This window comes from Anticarsia gemmatalis, chromosome 12 (genome assembly GCF_050436995.1).
Source record: "Anticarsia gemmatalis isolate Benzon Research Colony breed Stoneville strain chromosome 12, ilAntGemm2 primary, whole genome shotgun sequence".
NCBI classification, from domain to species: Eukaryota; Metazoa; Arthropoda; class Insecta; order Lepidoptera; family Erebidae; genus Anticarsia; species Anticarsia gemmatalis.
Genome location: NC_134756.1, coordinates 3,517,193 through 3,526,373, shown reverse-complemented (window position 1 = coordinate 3,526,373; position 9,181 = coordinate 3,517,193). Strand labels below are relative to the sequence as shown.

General features: G+C 34.8%; 1 protein-coding gene across 1 annotated transcript in view; it reads left to right on the top strand.

The window, feature by feature from the left end:
* The first annotated feature begins 655 nt into the window (after positions 1 to 655).
* Ugt50B3 (UDP-glycosyltransferase family 50 member B3) overlaps positions 656 to 9,181 on the top strand; it is a 64,838-nt gene continuing 56,312 nt past the window's right edge. Inside the window, exon 1 of the mRNA XM_076120952.1 lies at positions 656 to 809. The gene's annotated coding sequence lies outside the window, so the exon portion shown is untranslated. The remainder of the gene's footprint in view (positions 810 to 9,181) is intronic.

The window sequence follows — 9,181 nt, the reverse complement described above, 5'->3', positions numbered from 1 at the left end:
GTTGGTTACTTACTGATAATCTCATAATTTCGCCGAATACCTACTCGGTTTGGCTAGTTAAAAATAAGACCAAGGTTATGGAAATATTCGAAAATATAGAATATGATAAGTATTTTCTAAAAAAAACGCACTGTATAAAGATTTTGTCGATTCTGATAAAGTCGCATTATTTATTTGTAAGTCATTCAGACTAGTTTTTTTTAATCTCTTTCTTGAAGACTCGCTCGTACTTAAGTATAGTTTAGCAGCAGTCGAGTTCAGTAATTCAAAAACTGACCTCCGCAGATTGCTCAGCGCTAATTCAGTGAATATTTTTTTATAAACAGGGTAACAGTCACTGTCAATGAATAGATCATTATAATAATATGAGGAAGTCCCCACCCGCACTTGGCCAGTTGGTGGACTCAAGGCCTAATCCTTCCCCCTCGTTTGGATGGAGACCCTTGCCCTGCAGTAGGACAGAAACGAGTTATTTAAAAACATAGAATAAATAATTATATGAGATATGCTAAAGATAAGAATACCGAAAGACAGATTAGGAAGCCCAACATAAGTATTTGATCAGTATTTGAGTAAAGATAGGCTATGAGCAGACAAACAGTCTAAAGAATTACATTCATCTAGTACTACAACGTGATCATAACGTAGGCTTCGTAGAGGGGTGCCCGTAGAACGTGGTAGGGCACTGTCAGTTGCGAATACGCGCGTTCAATGCACGCGCACGCGTCGCTACTCGAATCTTAAATATTGAACGTCGATTTTGTTAACGGTTTTTGTGATTTTTGAAACTGGATTTTTATTTTGTGAAGGTAAGTTTTTGAGAGTTGAGACGTTTTTTAATACAAAATGAAGTAGTTTTGAGTGCATTTTTTTGGGTATCTTTATAATAACAATTTAGGATTTAAATATGGTTTTTAGTAAGAAATAAGTAATAGTAACCGTTCTCGGTTGGTAAAAAGGTAATAATAATATACAAGTTTTTACAATGTGTATTATTTACAACATTTTTCAAAAGAAGTTCAATCTACTAAAAAATAAATAATAAATAACTTTGTGATAATATCCAAAAAGTTATATCGTTTTATAAAAAATATTATAAAATTTAGGATGAAATCTACGTAAGAAACTAAGACCTTCAGTCACGCAATTAAAACATCACTTGATCTTATTACATGATGATTTCTAAACCTCTTACAAATACACTCAGCGGCAGAAAAAGTGGCCCAAGCGCTTATCCTGAATTTGTAAACAAATTAAGTAATATATGAAAGATATATTGTTGTAAGTAGTTGCGAAGTGATCTGTTTAGTGTTATAAAGTGTTTAATTTGAGATTAATTTAAGTGACGGATGACTTTTTCTAACAATGTGTGTTAGAACTGAATTCGGTGATGATTCGAGAGGTCAGTTGAATTCTGTATTTTGAAATATTGCTGCACGGAAACGATTTTTTGTATGATTTTTATTGATGACTGGTCTATTTAGATTTTAGAAAAGATTTGAAGATGCCACTTACTGCTGAACAAGTGGCTTAGGTGGTCTTGTTGTCCGATCAGGGCCATTACCATTGAGAGGTGGCTGCATTTTTCAATGTATCGCGTACCACTATAAGGTCTGCGATTAGGAGGTATCGTGAGACTGTTCTCTACACGCGGCGACCAGGAAGTGGACGAACACGATGTACATCCGCAAGAGATGACCGATTTGTTAACCTCGAGGTGTTGAGAAACAGCTTTCCGACAGCGTTTGAGATTCACTAGAGGCTTCAAGCGGAACGCGGAGTCATTCTTAGTGAACGGAAGATAAGGCAAAGGATAAGAGAACGTAATTTACGGGCAGGAAGACCAGCCCGAGTACCAGAACTCGAGAGACACCATCAAGTTGCGCGATTACGATTTGCTCGTAAACATGTGAATTGGTCCATCGACCAATGGAGCAAGTTCTTGTTTACCTATGAGTGCTGAATAGCATTAAGAGCACCAAATGGTCGTGAGAGAGTGTACAAGCGCCACTAAGAACGGTTTCTTCCCAACACAACACGTCAGACGGTCAGTTACAAAGGTGGGTCTGTTATGGTGTGGGGAGGTGTATGTTTGGAGGCACGTACGGAGCTTGTCATCGTAGATCAGAGCCTAACAGCAGCCAAGTACATTGAAGAAATCCTCCAAGACCATGTTGTACCACTTATGGATTTCATTGGTCGGGAGGATTAACTCTAATGCAGTTTAATGCGCGCGCTCGTAGCGCCCGCGTTGTGGAGTCGTACCTTGCTGATATCGGGATTCAAAAACTGGCTTAGCCTGCTCGTAGCTCAGACATCAGCCCCGTAGAACATGTCTGGCACATGCTAAAAAACAGTGTACGTGCACTGCCCAACCCACCAGAATCACTTGGTGAGCTAAGATCCGCTCTAGTCAGAGTGTGGGATAAAATTCTTCAAGAAGTAATTAAAACATCCTCCAAAGCATGCCAGAACGCATGCAGGTCACCATAAATGCTAGAGAAGTTAACACGCGGTATAAACTTGATTTTTTCTTTGGTGCAGAATTAGATTTTTGCGAAAACTTTTAATAAACGATTACGAAAAAACCTGTATTTTTTATTTTTTCCCATTTTTGATAAAAAATTACGACTATTTAGTGTAAATTATAACTAAACTTGTGTATAAACTGTTTAACTAATAGTTATAGCCAAAATAATAACCATGTATTGTTATGATAAAAAGTTTTATCGTAGTTTCACTTTGGGCCACTTTTTCTGCCGCTGAGTGTATAACAATAGGAACCTATTTCAATTGCTAATTCATCACTAAAGAAAAATCAAGATAGTGTTTTAGAAAACAAAAATTAAAATTTATGTCACTAAAAATAGACATTTAACCTTAAAAATTAGAGTTTTCACGCTTCCAAAATCTTAAGACACCTAATAATTTACCGCGGCTCTAATTGATCTTGACAAACCGTTACGACAATTAAATGCGGTAAAGTCTAGCTCAAAATAAAACTAAGATCTAAATCTTAAACCTTGAAGTTAGTTTCAAATTGCCAAATTGTTTCAAATCACAGTGACTATTTACCTACGTTTCAACACAATCTGTCCTAGATAATCTTTGACGAATTATGCTTTTACTTTGCAATTTAAAGGTTTGTTGGGAAACACTGGCTGTAAAAATCACAGGTGAAAATCGTAAAAGTCATAAGTTTTATTGAAAAGTTCAAAACGTAAGTTACTATCTTTTAAATTGAGTGAGTATTGTTGTTATAGCGTGGCTGATTATTGAGATTTTGAGATATATGTATATTAGCTGTTCACTAAAGTATCGTTCGGAAATAGTATATTGTTAAAATAAAAATGTATACTTATGTATGATACATACATAACACAATACGAATTTTCGATACGAAGGGTGAACTTTGCAAATTAAAGGTGAGAAAAAAAATTTTGGGCTTAATCTGTCAATTTTTGAGGCAAGAAAAGCAGAAATCTTCAAAACCAAAACTTTCGTGGGTATTCCTCGTCAGGTAGTATAAGTATATTAGTATAACACCATATACATAGTAAACAACATTAATAAACAAAGGATAACATAATTGTATAACACGCAAATTTTCGTTAAGAAATCGACCACACAGGTACAAAAGTATCTCCACATTATTACTATAACGTACATAATGATGAGTAATGATATACACGCAATTCTTAATTGCATGTTTTTAAAACTGTAATAAAATACTAGTATAAGAACTAAATGACCTATTATAGAATTACATATGCCTTGAAAATAGAAATCGTGTCCGTTTAAGTAAAACATTTGAAACCTTTTTACAACTAAAACGCCACTTATTTTAAGAAGACTTGTAAATTATTCTATTAAGTATATTACAGGCTGCATACTTGTTATACGGTTTTAATTTTAGTAGTTATAGTTACAGCACGATACACATTATTTAATAGTAAAGTCATATTCTTCTAGGCTAGTTTGTGATTGCAATCCTATATTAGCTTTAATAACAGCTACCTACTAATGAAATCGCCTCATGGAATTTGGATCTCATAATCTACATACCACAGCTCATATGTGAATACATTTTTAAAAGAAAGTGCTTTTTCTTTGGAAGTAAAATGCTTAGTATTTTACAGAACGTACGCTATAAAAACACAATACATGTACTATCGAACAAACTGAATCATGACCCACCATGTGCTCATTTTCTAAAACGCGTCTATATACGCGTAGGTCGAAATTGGCTTGAACCTTCGTTTCCTTGGTAATGAATTTGTTATCTGTCATTATTGCGACAAATCTTTGTGCGCCAATACAATAATGCTTTGCTGCCGTTTTCAACAGGCTCCGTGGCGTAGTGGGTTGATGTTACGACTGCGACGCGTCAGGAGTGGGTTCGATACCCACTCAGGGCATGGTTTATTCGGCCATTATAGGAAATAATGTAACTATAAAAATTAAATAATATAGGGTAACCAGCATAGTTATTACCCGGTTAAGGAATTGATACACAATTTTGGTCAATAGTGTCTTTATTTAGTAAAACATTGACATAAACTCTATTATAAACGCAACTTAAATATTCTTTCTAAAAGAACATCAGTCCTTTGTTTCAATAACTTTATACTAATTCAATATAAAACACTTAAAAACTATAAAAACTAGCGAATACTGTTAATTCAAATGTGTTATCCTTAACAAATATTGCAACAAACTTTTACTTTTTCTTTTCGAACTACACGCCTGTCGCGCAAACGTCGGACATGAGTTCTATAAATTAAAAATGTTACCAATATTCTAAAAATGACATATATCGCAATTTATTTGAACTGGTTACTTTAGAAATTAAAATAAAAGTATTATTCCTTAACATTGGCAATCACTGTATGATGGGCAATGACTGTAATGGTTACCCTAATCGTTTCACAGATTTCTAAATGACGTGCTATTTGATATTTGACACAAATAGGTTTTTTGGTAGTGAAAAGAGTTTAGACTACTTACAATCTACATTCAAATTAAGAGTGATTTATCGAAAACGTATCTCGAAAACGCACTGTAATAACAAAGGTCAAAGTTGTACGTAGTCGTAGATACATCATAACACAGTCGTATGCATGTTTAAAATGTCCTAAGTGCAACTTTGACGATAGAGACGAAATTCTTACTGTTTTGACGGTGTCAAACGAATTATCGGCAAAATGGGTCATGAATCAGTTGGTTCGATAGTACCTATCTATTCTGTTGTGCACCTCATAACAGAATATATAGTCAAGTATAGTCAAGAAAGTTTGACATTATAACTTTTAAACTCTCGCGTTGCATGTTTAATGTATAATAGAATACGGGAATTAACGCGAACACGCATTTTACCTTAAAATGCCTAACGTTTCGGCGCAGGTTGCACTCGCCGTGGTCCCAGGCAGACTGGAGCAGCGATGACAGGACTTCGTGTATATGAGGCGGACGAATGTCCATCCACCCTCATATTTTTTAGGCATTTTAAGGTAAAATGCGTGTTCGCGTTAATTCCCGTATTCTATTATACATTAAGTTTGACATTAATTGAAAATTACCAAAATAAAGTTCTTTCTAAATACGCTCGAGGCATCGATCAGATTCTCTTACAAAATTTATCAATATCTCAGTTGTCACTACTTAGTGGTTAGAAATCACCTTGAATTTTCATTGCCTATGTAAAGTATGTCACAAAAAATAATTACACATTTTACGCTACATAAACTACTATTAAAACAAAATGTTTCTTCACGTCAGAAATTGTTAAAAGAAATACTACTAAGGCGTTATGAATGGCCGGTAGTATCGCTTCCTTATTACCGGAACACGTGAAGCAGAATGTATCGGAACTCGGACGGCAAGCCGTAATATCAGTATCCATTTCAATACTCCACGTTTTAATATCGGAAACATTTAAATTGTTGACTCCACAGTTTTATATTGAAATTTTCGATATTGTACCCGTATAAAGTATTTTCGGTTTTATGAAATTGTTTTTAGTTTCGCTAGCTCGGAATGTGTTTTAAAGTGTAATAATAACGGTCAAACTATTTTGGAAATCCATCGAATTCGAGAATCATATATTATTGTCGACGTCCGAATTTAGCATTTATATGATACTAGTAGTCGCCCGCGACTTCGTAGGCACTTTAGTTTTTCCGTTTTTACAACATTTTTTATTTCTGGTTGCCGTTTATTAGCCGTAGAATGATCTTATACAGCCAGCACCCTTCCACAATAGCCAGAATATTGAATATTATTTTTCAATTAGAACCTCAAGTACCTCAGATTGCGATTATGCGATGAATGCGATAGCGATTCAATCAAAGAAACTCTTCAGCTTGATGTTATTATACTACAGATAATCCGAGAACTTCCTAAACAACTGTGTAATAGTAAGGTAATAAATATTAACTACCAAAAAATCCACTAACACTTTGAATTCAATCCAAGATTAAGTACAATCCGGCACTCACATTAGATGAGCAATCGAGGCAGCGTTAGCGCGAACAAATAATGCTTTCGGCACTTTTCGCTGCATAGATGTAATTTCGGTACAAACTACAAACATAAATATACATAGACAATATGTATAGACGGATACTGGTGCGTGTTTCGGTATACTAATAGCAAGTCGATGAAGCACGCGATTTCAATCAAACTTAGAACGCAATGTAGAATGGATACAGTTACTAGAACAAGCAATTTCGAACAGAGATTGAATGCAGCAAATAACTAAAACATCATTTAACATTGACGTACTCGAACTAATATATGAATGATTGCAAATATAAATGTGTCAAGAGAACTACGATCCAAATCACAGATGTCTACACTCTGATATAACAAGCTAGTTTCTGTTCGTACCTAGTCCACTTAAAAAGATTTCCCGATGATAAAGCCTTACAGGTCCTGTTTTATGTGTTAATTTAGATAATAAACTATCTGTGTACCAAATTTCATCAAAATTCATTCAGTCGTTTTGGCGTGATCGAGTAAGAAACAACTGTCCAAACATCCAAGCTTTTGCACTTTAATATTGGTAAGATTTACTATGATTTGTGAAACATTTTGTTATCATCCAAATACCTAAAATTCAAGCAGTAACAAACTTGTTATGCCAAGAAGTATTTTTGAAAAAGACGTGACAAGCGAAACTCAGCCGTTGAAAAGGACCCAAGATATTCTAAGATCCCTTAGGAGTCGGTTTTCTTCACAAATTTCCCTCACGTAAGACAAAAAACGGCTGTGGTGTATCGCAAGGTACAATTCTTGAAATTGCCTCTGTATTATTAAGTATGACAGAGATTATTGATGCTATGGTCCATTTTCGTCGGTAGGAAGAGAATTGTGTGGTAATACTCGAGAATCGTATAAATTATTTGAGCCAGTAAGAATTGTGTACGTAACTGGTTAGAATCGAAATATTTATTCGTTGCTAATGTTGAGATATTGTCAACAAACAAAATGTGGTTTGTAATTCCTACTGGTGACGTGTAGCTAAAATTATGGATGCAATGATATTTGATCGATCGACACCAAAAATATAGTGCCTGAAAAAAAATTTGGAGCTATTGTCAATTTTATTTTATTAATATTTTGATGATGCCTAGATAATAATTTCAATAAAGTTATCACACATTAATATCAGCCGTGACTGCAAGTGAAGTAGTAGTTTACATCGCCGAATTCTAGCTTAGTAACATTCTATGAATGGACGAAATTATCTTTATAGAAGAACAGAACAAACAATAAACTCAAACAAACCCACGTGAATGAACACGCGTCGGTAAAACGAGATTATTTCGTAATTACTTAAAATAAATGTCAATATTGAACTTAGTGCTTAAGTCTATTAGTTGTGTCCGATATAATATTTATTTTGCCATGAATTCGCGAACAAAAATCGAGCGAATTCTTCGTAAAGTAATAAACGAAGATAACTGAAGTCCAGACGAACAATAAACACAACATAAATATTTCTAACTGAAAAAGTAGTCAGCTCTGCAAATGTTACAAGTTATTTGTAAATTCTACATATAAATTCATCTACGTATTTATCGAGCCCAAGTTCCGTTTAGGTATAATAAAATATTGGTATAAAATATGCCGGGAATGTTTTTTAATGTATCCTTAAAACCTAAATCTTAAAAAATTAATAATTACCAAAAATTGCCAAGCCAAAATTTGCAGTGAAGAACGTTACGCGTTATGTAATTTTAAATCTGTAACCACGAATACAACACGTTCTTAAAACCTTACTGAAAGTAAAACCACCAGCTGGCAACAGACAAAATAATATATACATAGTAACATATAAAACAATATTATTACGTAACCAGTGCTTTAGTACAACAGGCTGCTGTATTTATGATCTTGTTCCCGTGGCCTTTCTAAAGCCCTATCACGGCCAATCTGAACTTTTGGCTGCGTGCCTTAAGCTCGGCGTCCACTTGCGGCAAGGTATGTCAAGCAATCCTTTGGCATACTTAGTCCCAGACACCAATTATCGTTGAGGAGTCAAGACGAGGTATGCTTAATTATGCTCTAGCTTCAATCACAGAATTAATAAAAGTGCAAGCTTATAAAGAGAAAAGTCGTAACTTTATTAGCAAAGTACTCCCTAGGTATATAGGGGGCAGCTATCCCTAGGTAAAGCAAAAGATAACAACACATCCTTTTGACAACGTACGCTATCGAGGACCTCCGGAGTATACTGAGACATCCTCAGGTATGCCTTACGATACCGAAGACCTTTGTAGTGTAGGCGTCCTGAGTATGCTAAAGCAATAAATCTGAAGACTGCCACTGTGAAGCATAGCAGAGCGTCTTAAGGTATGCCATTCGTGTCGATAGTGGGCACTAGGCTTTAAAAGAGGTGTGTCTGTCTCAGTTTGTCGTGTAATAAGCGGTATGTTTTTGTTTTTTGCTAGCTACTTTGAAAGGCTTAAAATTCTGGTACTTTGTGGTCTACATTAAGTCAAAATTGTCGTACGTTACTGTATTTGGGCTGAATTAACCATCATAGTGGTTTATTACTATAATTTTTGACAACTTTCGACTTGGTTTATCTGCGGTAATTCGTTCTTGGTATAGTTGTGGTTAAATCCAAACTGTTTATTTCTTAATGCAGATGCTATAAAGCCATATCTATACTAAT